Here is an 11627-nt window from a genome sequence, read left to right as displayed (position 1 = left end):
ATAAAATAAAACGTGCAAATCTATGTCTAATCAAACTGAATACAGATAATCTCACCCTCAGAGATGCTTCAGTAAGTTTTTTTCCTCAGACTGGACACCTTCCAGGCCTGGGCACAATTCTTTCCCCTGGTACAGCTCTTGTTCCAGCTCAAGTGGTAGCTAGGGGATTCTTCTGTTCCATCCATTTATATATCTTTTGCATAAGGTGGGAATCCTTTGTTCCTCTCTGGGTTCCCACCCCCTTCTTCTCAATGGAAAAACACCATGTTAAAGATGGATTCCAGTTCACGTGACATGATCACGTCACTGCAAGACTTCATTACCTACTTGCTAGCACACACGTATACAGGAAGACTTACAGGTGTAAAACAGCCATCTGCAGACAATGGTCCTGGTTAATGGGAGTCATCAAGATTCCAAACCACCATTAATGGCGCACATTTTGCATAATTACAATAGGCCCTCAGAGTTATATTTCATATTTCTAGTTTCAGATACAAGAGTGGTGCATTTATATGAATAGGATGATCACACTCAATAGATTATAAGCTTTGTAATGATACCTTACAAGAGACCTTTTGCATGAAGCATATTCCAGTTACATTATATTCACTCACTGGCATATTTTTATAAAATCATATAGACTGCAACATCACAGGGACATGCACGATCGACTGTATAAAATCGGTTGCTAAAGATCGACTTCTATAAAATTGACCTAATTTTGTAATGTAGACATGCACATATTGATGAACTGGCTTTGTTCTCTAAAGATACAGTAGAAGGTCTTTCTAGGTCTTTCACTATCCTGTCAAAGGGGGAGCAGAATGAATGGCTGCTTATGTTTTGTGGCTGAGGATGCTTCTCAAAACATATTTAGGACTTGTTCCTGCACAGCAGAGGGCTAAAATCCTCAGTCCATAAGCACGAGTTAACAAGGAAAGAGGTAAATAGAGCAACAGACTAACACGGCTACCCATCTGAGGTAGATAGATTTCCCCCCGGTGCCCTATCCTTAATTATAATGCTGTTTTATTGCTCATGAGCTGCTACTACCCACTAGGTTTAGAAGTAAAATTAGAGAGGAATGTATAGTTGAGGACGGTTCTTATGTGTGTGCCTCCTACAAACCTTTTCTTCAACCTAACCCAATCCATGTTTTACTCTGTATTCTTTAGTGCAAGGGAGCCAGCATGTAAGAAATATGACACTTTCTTCTTTTCAATGTGAAGGATGACACCAAGTGACGAACCACTTGTGCACATGCAGCCTCTACGAAGATTCACACTGGGACTCAATAACCTTAAGCTCTGTATTACCACCCAAGCAAAATATCACAAGTATTTCTTTGAGTATTTCACATTATTTCTTTAAGTATTAGGGCTTCTAGCTACCGACCCAGATAGCTAGAGCTTATGCACAGAGGATACCTTTGTTAGAAGCTATTTATTATTTGTTTTGTGATAGCACCCAGGAAGTCTAGTCATGGATAGGATCCAATTGGTCTAGGTCGTGTACAAATACAGAATAAAACTAGTCCCAGCCCTAAAGGCTTACAGAAAAAAAAAAAAAAAAAAAGAGATGACGATGGATACACACTGATGGGGGAGTACAAGGAAATCATAAAACCAATGATGCCAGCTTGATAGGCAGTGGACTCCACACATGGGCAGCCTAATTATTATGGGTTTTTTTGGACCATTTGAAAAAAGGCAATGAAGTGGCTTTGCGGGGTTTATGGGAAAGCAAGGGAGAAAACACAAAGGCTTATTTGAAATTTTTACAAGTAGAGGAAGAAGTCTGGCATTATTGGCAGAGCAGAGGTGGGAGTTGACAACTTGCTAGTGTATGAGAGATGATAGTGTGAGGACAGGCCACAAAGGGTCTTGAAAGTGACTACGTTTGTATTTGAGGCAGCTGGGACGGGGTAGTCAATGGAGGGATACAAAGAGAGGGTGATGGTCTCGCAAACCCCCTCCTAAAAATGAACATTTCCTGGGATTTTCTCCTTTACCTGAGTATAAATTATAAAAGCAGTGATCTTGGAAATATAAAATTTGTTTTTATGACATGCTTATTACACAATATTTATTAATTATTTATCATTATAGTATTTTTATTACATTATGAAAACGGCAAAACTCTTTCAAGATCTCACTTTCATAGCTTGTATCACTTTGAATAAGCCTGTTATAAGACAAGGCTGCTATGTTTCATCAAGGAATATCAGATGTGAAACAGCATCAAGATATTTAAGAAGCCAACTCAAAGAGTGCCTCCTACACAACCATTCAGGTCTTGAGCAGTCCAGGCAAACAATGCATGTTACAACAAAGCTTAAACTTCATAATAATTTTAAAAACAATACTAGCTGCCTATTTAATTTTAAAAACAGCAAAAAATATGCACCTCCCTTTGCATTTCTTATAAGGAGTCTTGAAGTTTAAATCTCCTCAGCGTGATTTATATGCTTGCTTTGGTCTGTTTAGCTCTTGGAAGTCCAGGGGCTCCAGGCTGCTGGCCCCGTGTTGTCCGGCGTTCCTAGGGACAGCTCTGTCTGCCATTAGGGAATTTTTTTCCCAAGAACCCCCTGTAACATTTTGTGAACTCCCAGGGATTCACGAACCCCAGTTTGGGAACCACTGATCTAGACCGAGGACAGAGTTGAAGGTGAAGCCCACAATACAGCTGTGAGAGGTACCTGGTGACAGAAAAGGTGGCGATTAAGAGCTCTGATTTGGCCATGTTGATGTAAAGAATACAGCTGGACATCCACAAGGAGATATCAGAGAGGCAGGCTGAGATCTTTGTTTGGACAGAGGGTGTCTACACTACGAAATTAGGTTGATTTTATAGACGTCAATTTTTAGAAACCGATTTTATACAGTCGATTGCGTATGTCCACACTAAGCGCATTAAGTTGGCGGAGTGCGTCCTCACTACCGTGGCTAGCATCGACTTATGGAGCGGTGCACTGCGGATAGCTATCCCACAGTTCTCACAGTCTCCGCCGCCCATTGGAATTCTGGGTTAAGCTCCCAATGCCTGATGGGGCAAAAACATTGTTGCAGGTGGTTTTGGGTACGTCATCAGTCTCCCCACCCTCCGTTAAAGCAACGGCAGACAATTGTTTCATGCCTTTTTTCTGCACAGATGCCATACCATGGCAAGTGTGCAGCCCCTTCAGCTCAGCTCACTGACACCGCTGCTATTGTGTCCTGGGTGCTGCTGGCAGCAGACGGTGCAGTAGGTCTGCTAACCATCATCATACACAGCTTCCGCTGCAACTCTGCTCTGCTGTTATTGCCTCAATAGTGAATTTCTCCATGTTGTCTGTCATGGGCTCCCGGGTATGTGTGTTCTTCCTTGGGAAATGTGCGTGGTGCTAACCATCGTCCTCCACCACTTCCACTGCAACTCTGCTCTCCTGGTGCCATGAATCCACCTCGCAGGTCCTCTTGTCATTCTGTATAAATATCTATTCTCGTGGCATCTGTTGTCATCCACCAGTTCCGCTGCAACTCTGCTTTCCTGCTCTCCTTCAGATGCCATACCACGGCAAGCATGGAGCCTGCTCAGCTCACTGCTGCTGTTGTGAGTATTGTAAACACCTCACGCGTTATCCTGCAGTATGTGCAGAACCTGCAAAAGCAGGCAAGGACGTGACGACAGCGCGATCACGATAGTGATGAGGACACGGATACAGACTTCTCTCAAAGCATGGGCCCTGGCAATTTGGACATCATGGTGGTAATGGGGCAGGTTCATGCCATGGAATGCCGATTCTGGGCCCGGTAAACAAGCACAGACTGGTGGGACCGCATAGTGTTGCAGTTCTGGGATGATTCCCAGTAGCTACAAAACTTTCGCATGCGTAAGGGCACTTTCATGGAACTTTGTGATTTGCTTTCCCCTGCCCTGAAGTGCAAGAATACCAAGATGAGAGCAGCCCTCACAGTTGAGAAGCGAGTGACGATAGCCCTCTGGAAGCTTGCAATGCCAGACAGCTACTGGTCAGTCGGGAATCAATTTGGAGTGGGTAAATCTACTGTGGAGGCTGCTGTGATCCAAGTAGCCAGGGCAATCAATACCCTTCTGCTAAGAAGGGTGGTGACTCTGAGAAATGTGTAAAGCATAGTGGATGGCTTTGCTGTAGTGAGTTTCCCTAATTGTGTTGGGGCGATAGACAGAAAACATATCTCTACCTTGGGACCGGACCACCTTGGCAGCCAGTACGTAAACCGCAAGGGGTACTTTCCAATGGTGCTGCAAGCACTGGTGGATCACAACGGATGTTTCACCGACATCAACGTGGGATGGTTGGGAAAGGTGCATGACACTCACATCTTTAGGTATTCTGGTCTGTTTGAATAGCTGCAGGAAGAAACTTACTTCCCAGACCAGAAAATTACCATTGGGGATGTTGAAATGCCTATAGTTATCCTTGGGGACCCAGCCTACCTCTTAATGCCATGGCTCATGAAGCCATACACAGGCACCCTAGACAGTAGTAAGGAGCAGTTCAACTATAGGCTGAGCAAGTGCTGAATGGTGGTAGAATGTGCATTTTGGACATTTAAAAGCTCGCTGGCGCAGTGTACTGACTAGGTTAGACCTTAGGAGAACCGATATTCTCATTGTTATTGTTGCTTGCTGTGTACTCCACGATATCTGTGAGAGTAAGGGGGAGACGTTTATGGCAGGATGGGAGGTTGAGGCAAATCGTCTGGTGACCGATTACGCACAGCCAGACACCAGAGCGATTAGAAGAGCACAGCTGGGCACCCTGCGCATCAGAGCTTTGAAAACCGGTTTCATGACTGGCTAGGCTACGGTGTGACAGTTCTCTTTGATTCTCCTTGATGAAAACCCGCCACCTTGGTTTACTCTATTTTTTGTAAGCCAACCGACCTCCCCCCTTTGATCACCGCTTTCAGAAGCAATAAAGTCATTATTATTTCTAAATCATTCATTCTTTATTCATTCATCACACAAATAGGGGGAAGACTTGCAAGGTAGCCCAGAGGGGTGGGTTAGGAGGGAAGCACCGGGTGGGTTAGGAGGGGTGGGGTGGTGGATGAGGGGAGGAGGGAAGGACAAGGCCACACTACAGTTCAAAACTTATTGAATGCCAGCCTTCTGTTGCTTGGGCAATCCTCTGGGGTGGAGTGGCTGGGTGCCCGTAGCCTTTCCCCCCACCCCCATGTTCTTGGCCATCTGGGTGAGGAGGATATGGAACTTGGGGAGGAGAGCAGGCGGTTATACAGGGGCTGCAGCGGTGGTCTGTGCTCCTGCTGTTATGCTCATACAAAGCACACGGGATCTTTTCAGCGGGGGAAAAGGCAAATACACTGCATTTATTTAAAATACAACAGTTAGCATATGCTTTTCACACACACACACGCACACACACACACGCACACACACACACAGTCCTGCCAGTTGATGTTTATAGTTACCAGTCTGTTGTAGCTTGAGTCAATTTAATGGCCAGTTATATTGAGCACGAGTATGGTGATGGGCTCTGTCGGTCGTGATCCGATGCTCCGAGGTTTTGCAGGACTGAACCCAAAGTTCCATGGCAAAACAGTAGACACTATAACTTATCCTAAAACAAATGGGTGACCATAATCAGTTATACGGATTGTTCTGGTCTGTCATTCCTTTCTGCTATTCAAAAAGGGTGGCTGGCAGGATGAAATCAAATCATACATTAATTCTCATAGTACAATTATAAAATCCTGCTCCTACACTGCTGCCTTTCCTGCAGCTCCACCGGACGCCTGAGCATGTCAGTTTGCTCCCCCATTAGCCTCAGCATTGCATCCTGCCTCCTCTCAACGTGCTCCTCCCTCCTCTCATCATGTTCATTTAATGCTTTCCTGGATTCTGCCATTGTTTGCCTCCATGCATTCTGCTGAGCTCTTTCAGGAGGACTGCATGAGTTCTGAGAACATCTCGTCACAAGTGCGTTTTTTCGTCAATGAGTTTAGAAATGAAAGAGAGAGGGGTGAAGGGGTGATAAAGATGGCTTTTTGTTTTTTGAAGATGAGGGAGAGTAAAGCGTGTTTGTATTGTGAAGGGAACAAAACAGAGGAGAGTGAGAAATTGAAGAGAATGGGAAGGGGATGAGAGTTGCTGTTAGGGAGACCAGGAGACTTCCAGTCTGTCTGCATTGATGACTTCTTATCTGCTCTCAGCCTTCTCCTTCCTGCTCTCTCTTCCCTTTTTCAATTGATATGGTAGTTGATTCTCTCTATGCTCCACTCTCCTCCACCCTTGACTGTTTTGCCCCTCTTTTCCATTGAAAAGTCCATCCTGCCAAACCCCAGCCTGACTCAGCCTAACATCTGCTATTCTGCTCCTATTCTTTCTCTGTGGGAATGTCTCTTGGTGGAAATCCTGTCACCAGACTCACTTCCTCCATTACGAATACATTCTCTCCTCTTTCAGGTCTGCCGTCTTCTTAGCTAACCAACTCTACTTCTCCAATTTAGTTGAATCCCACACCTGCAATTCCAGCTGCCTTTTTGCCACTTTTGATTCACACCTCGAACCCTCCCCTCCTCCTGTTTCCATTTCTCTCTCTGCACAGGATCCCACCAATTTATTTAAAGAGAACATTGACAAAATATCAGCCCTCAGCTCACCTTCCATCCTTCCTACCCTAATTCTCTCCTCCTCCCCTGTTCAAATGCAGTAGTTTCTCATCTGCTCTCCTCTAACCGCTTGTTATATTTTCAAACCAGCACCTTTGTGCTTTCTCCTATCCTGCCCCTCATGCTTGGGAGGATCTTCCCACACACATTCACAAGCCCATTTCATGGTTCTTCAAATCCCTCCTTGAAACATTTCTTTTTTTGATGCCTACAAATAACTTAACACTTAACCTGCTGGTATGCTGAGACCACTGCATGTCATTGTAACCAATATTGTCTCATTGCTTTCTTGTACTGCCCTGTGGGCCTGTATTCATCTCTTATCTCTTGTTTTATACTTAATCCATGCCCCCAAAACTTACAATCTTTTGTTTTGTGTTTGTACAGCACATGGTGCAGTCAGGTCCTGGTCCATGACTGGGGCTCCTAGGAGCTACAGTAATATAAATAATAATACACAGTTGCAATTCTGGGAGTGGGTAGATAAATAGTTTCTTGGATATAAAGATGGCAGAGCTGAAATAAGAGTGTTAAGGCTGTATTCCCACTTTGAACTTTAGGGTACAAATGTAGGGGCCTGCATGAAAACTTTTAAGCTTAACTACCAGCTTAGGTTTGGTTCGCTGCCACCATCCCAATGGATTCCCTCCCCTGGGAAGCCTTGAGAAACCTTTCACCAATTCCCTGGTGAATACAGATCCAAACCCCTTGGATCTTAAAACAAGGAGAAATTAACCATTCCCTTCCTTCCTCCCACCAACTCCTGGTGAATACAGTTCCAACCCCCCTGGGATCTTAAAACAAGGAGAAATTAACCATCCCCCCTTCTTTCTCCCACCAACTCCTGGTGAATACAGATCCAACCCCCTTGGATCTAAAACAAGGAAAAATCAATCAGGTTCTTAAAAAGAAGGCTTTTAATTAAAGAAAAAGGTAAAAATCATTTCTGTAAAATCAGTATGGAAAATAACTTTACAGGGTAATTAAACTTAAAGAGCTCAGAGGACTCCCCTCTAGTCTTAGGTTCAAAGTACAGCAAACAAAGATAAACACTCTAGTAAAAGGTACATTTACAAGTTGAGAAAACAAAGTAAAACTAAGACGCCTTGCCTGGCTATTTACTTACAGGTTTGAAATAGGAGAGACTTGTTTAGAAAGATGTGGAGAACCTGGATTGATGTCTGGTCCCTCTCAGTCCCAAGAGCGAACGAACTCCCAAACAAAGAGCACAAACAAAAGCCTTCCCCCCCCCCACCCCCCAAGATTTGAAAGTATCTTGTCCCCTTATTGGTCCTTTGGGTCAGATGCCAGCCAGGTTACCTGAGCTTCTTAACCCTTTACAGGAAAAAGGATTTTGGAGTCTCTGGCCAGGAGGGATTTTATAGTACTGTACACAGGACAGCTGTTACCCTTCCCTCTATAGTTATGACACGCCCCCCAAATCACAGATAGTGTTGGACATTCGGTTCTACACTGGCAGTGATTTCTTCCTTGAGTTCTAGGAGAAAACAGAGTTAATAAGACACATGTACCTTTAGACATACTACTGATATATAAAAACTCACAATATGTTTCATTTCAAGAACAATTGTTAACCAGTTAACTCTGGGAAACTTTCCCGGGAGAGTGCATCAGCCACTTTGTTAGAAGCTCCCAAAATGTGTTGTATTTCAAAATCAAAATCTTGGAGAGCTAAACTCCACCGAAGAAGTTTTTTGTTATTTCCCTTGGCGGTATGAAGCCACTGTAGCGCAGCATGGTTTGTTTGTAGTTGGAAACGCTGTCCCCAAACATATGGGCGTAGCTTTTTCAGCGCATACACAATGGCGTAGCATTCCTTTTCGCTGATTGACCAGTGGCTTTCCCTCTCAGACAGTTTCTTGCTGAGAAACACGACAGGATGGAATTCTTGATCCGGTCCTTCCTGCATTAAAACTGCTCCCACGCCTCGCTCAGACGCATCTGTGGTTACTAGGAACGGTTTGTCAAAGTCTGGGGCCCTTAGCACAGGGTCAGACATGAGTGTTGCCTTAAGCTGGTTAAGCTTTTGACACTTATCAGTCCACTGAACTGCATTTGGCTGTTTCTTTCTGGTTAGGTCTGTCAGCGGGGCGGCAATTTGGCTGTAGTGGGGTACAAATCGCCTATAATATCCAGCCAAGCCTAAGAAGGATTGGACCTGTTTCTTAGACTTTGGAACCGGCCACTTTTGGATAGCATCCACTTTGGCCTGTAGGGGATTTATAGTTCCTCGACTCACCTTGTACCCCAGGTAAGTCACTCTGTTTTGGCCTATTTGACACTTTTTAGCCTTAACAGTTAGTCCTGCCTGCTGGATGTGCTCGAAAACTTTTTTCAGATGCTCCAGGTGTTCTGCCCATGAATCAGAAAAAATGGCCACATCATCGAGGTAGGCAACTGCAGATTCTTCCAATCCCGCTAGGAGACCATCTACAAGTCTTTGGAAGGTGGCAGGTGCATTTTGCAACCCGAAAGGGAGTACATTGAATTCATACACCCCTGCCTGGGTGACGAAGGCTGACCTTTCCTTAGCGGGTTCATCTAGTGGTACTTGCCAGTACCCCTTGGTTAAGTCTAAAGTAGAGATATATTGGGCATGTCCCAATTTCTCCAATAGCTCATCTGTGTGTGACATTGGATAGTTGTCAGGATGAGTTACAGCATTCAGCTTACGGTAGTCCACGCAAAAGCGTATTTCCACATCTGGTTTGGGAACTAGAACCACTGGAGATGCCCATGCACTATTAGAGGGGCAGATTATACCCATCTGTAGCATGTCCTGGATCTCCCTTTGTATAGCAGTTTTGGCATGAGGTGACTCCCGGTAGGGTGGGGTTCTAATTGGGTGAGCATTACCTGTGTCAATGGAGTGGTATGCCCGTTCGGTCCGTCCTGGAGTGGCTGAGAAAATTGGTGCAAAGCTTGTGCACAGCTCCTTGATCTGCTGTCGCTGCAGACGTCCAAGGGTCGTAGAGAGGTTCACCTCTTCTATGCCACCATCCTTTTTTTCTTCGTAGTAGACACCTTTAGGCCACTCCGCGTCATGTGTTTCCTGGGCTGTAAACTGGCAAACGTTTAATTCTCTGGAATAAAAGGGCTTAAGAGAATTAACATGATATACCTTAGGCTTTATGTTGGAGGTGGGGGAGGCTATGAGATAGTTAACAGCTCCTAGGCGCTCCTGGACCGTGAATGGTCCTTCCCATGACGCTTCCATTTTATGGGCCTGGAGCGCCTTTAAGACCATGACTTGGTCTCCTACTTTGAAGGACCGTTCTCTGGAATGTTTATCATACCAGGCCTTTTGCTCTTCCTGAGCATTCTTTAGGTTTTCTTTAGCAAGGGCTAAAGAGTGTCGGAGGGTGCTTTGTAGGTTGCTTACAAAGTCTAGAATGTTAGTTCCTGGAGAAGGCGTAAACCCCTCCCATTGCTGCTTCACCAACTGTAATGGCCCCTTAACCTTGCGGCCATACACAAGTTTAAATGGTGAAAACCCTAAACTGGGATGTGGTACAGCCCTGTAGGCGAAAAGCAACTGCTGCAACACTAGGTCCCAATCATTGGAGTGTTCATTTACGAATTTACGTATCATGGCCCCCAAAGTTCCATTAAACCTCTCCACCAGGCCATTGGTTTCATGGTGGTAAGGGGTGGCAACCAAGTGATTCACCCCATGAGTTTCCCACAGTTTTTTCATGGTCCCTGCCAGGAAATTAGTTCCCGAATCGGTAAGGATGTCGGAGGGCCAACCTACCCTGGCAAAAATGTCTGCTAATGCCTGGCACACACTTTTAGCCCTGGTGTTGCTTAAGGGTACTGCTTCCGGCCATCGGGTAGGAAAATCATGAAAGTCAGTATGTACTGCTTTCCTCTGGGTGTCTTCTTTGGGAAAGGACCCAGAATATTCACAGCTACTCGCTGAAATGGGACTTCAATTATGGGTAGTGGCTGGAGAGGGGCTTTAACCTGGTCTTGGGGCTTTCCCACTTGTTGGCACACCTCACAAGACCGGACATAATTAGCAACGTCCTTGCCCATTCCCTCCCAGTGGAAGGACTTCCCCAACCGGTCTTTGGTTCTGTTTACCCCAGAATGGCCACTGGGATGATCATGGGCTAAGCTCAAGAGCTTTACCCGATACTTAGTGGGAACTACCAACTGTCTTTGAGGATGCCAGTCTTCCTGGTGCCCACCAGAAAGAGTCTCCTTGTATAAAAGTCCTTGTTCTACAACAAACTGGGATCGGTTAGAAGAGCTGAGAGGCGGTGGGGTGCTCTGCGCCGCCGCCCAAGCTTTCTGAAGGCTGTCATCTGCTTCCTGCTCGGCCTGGAACTGTACCCTTGATGCTGGAGACATCAGTTCCTCCTTGGACTGTGGACTGGGGCTTGGTCCCTCTGGAAGTGATGCAGGTGCTGGGGCTGTTTCCATTTACTGTGAACCGCTGTCTGCTGGTGCACTATGTGGTATCTCAGGCTCTGGCTGAGCCTCTTGGGTAGGGTTATCTGCTGCTTCCACCAGGTCAGGCTCGCTGGTGCCCTCTGGCGTTGAAGTTGTAGACGGGTTTGCAAGCGCTGGACTCAGTGCTGGCAATGGTTCTGGTGCTGGTTGCATTGCCAGTTCCGGTTCTGGGACTGGTTTTGGCTGGGTCTCTGGGATTGGATCCACTACGGCTGTTGCAGTTGTTGGCAGGGGATCTGGTTCCACCACCTTTGTTTGGGTCTCTGGTAACACAGACGGGGCCCTGGTGGACGGCTCAGGAACAGAGATGGGAGTGAAAGCTTGCTTAGCTTGGCTGTGGGTGACTATTCCCACCCTCTTGGCTAGCTTCACCTGGTTGGCCAAGTCTTCCCCCAGCAGCATGGGATTGGGATAATTGTCATAGACTGCAAAAGTCCACATTCCTGACCAGCCTTTGTACAGGACATGCAACTTGGCTGTAGGCAAGGT

This window comes from Malaclemys terrapin, chromosome 2 (genome assembly GCF_027887155.1).
Source record: "Malaclemys terrapin pileata isolate rMalTer1 chromosome 2, rMalTer1.hap1, whole genome shotgun sequence".
Lineage (NCBI taxonomy): Eukaryota > Metazoa > Chordata > Testudines > Emydidae > Malaclemys > Malaclemys terrapin.
Note: the sequence above shows the minus strand (reverse complement) of the source record.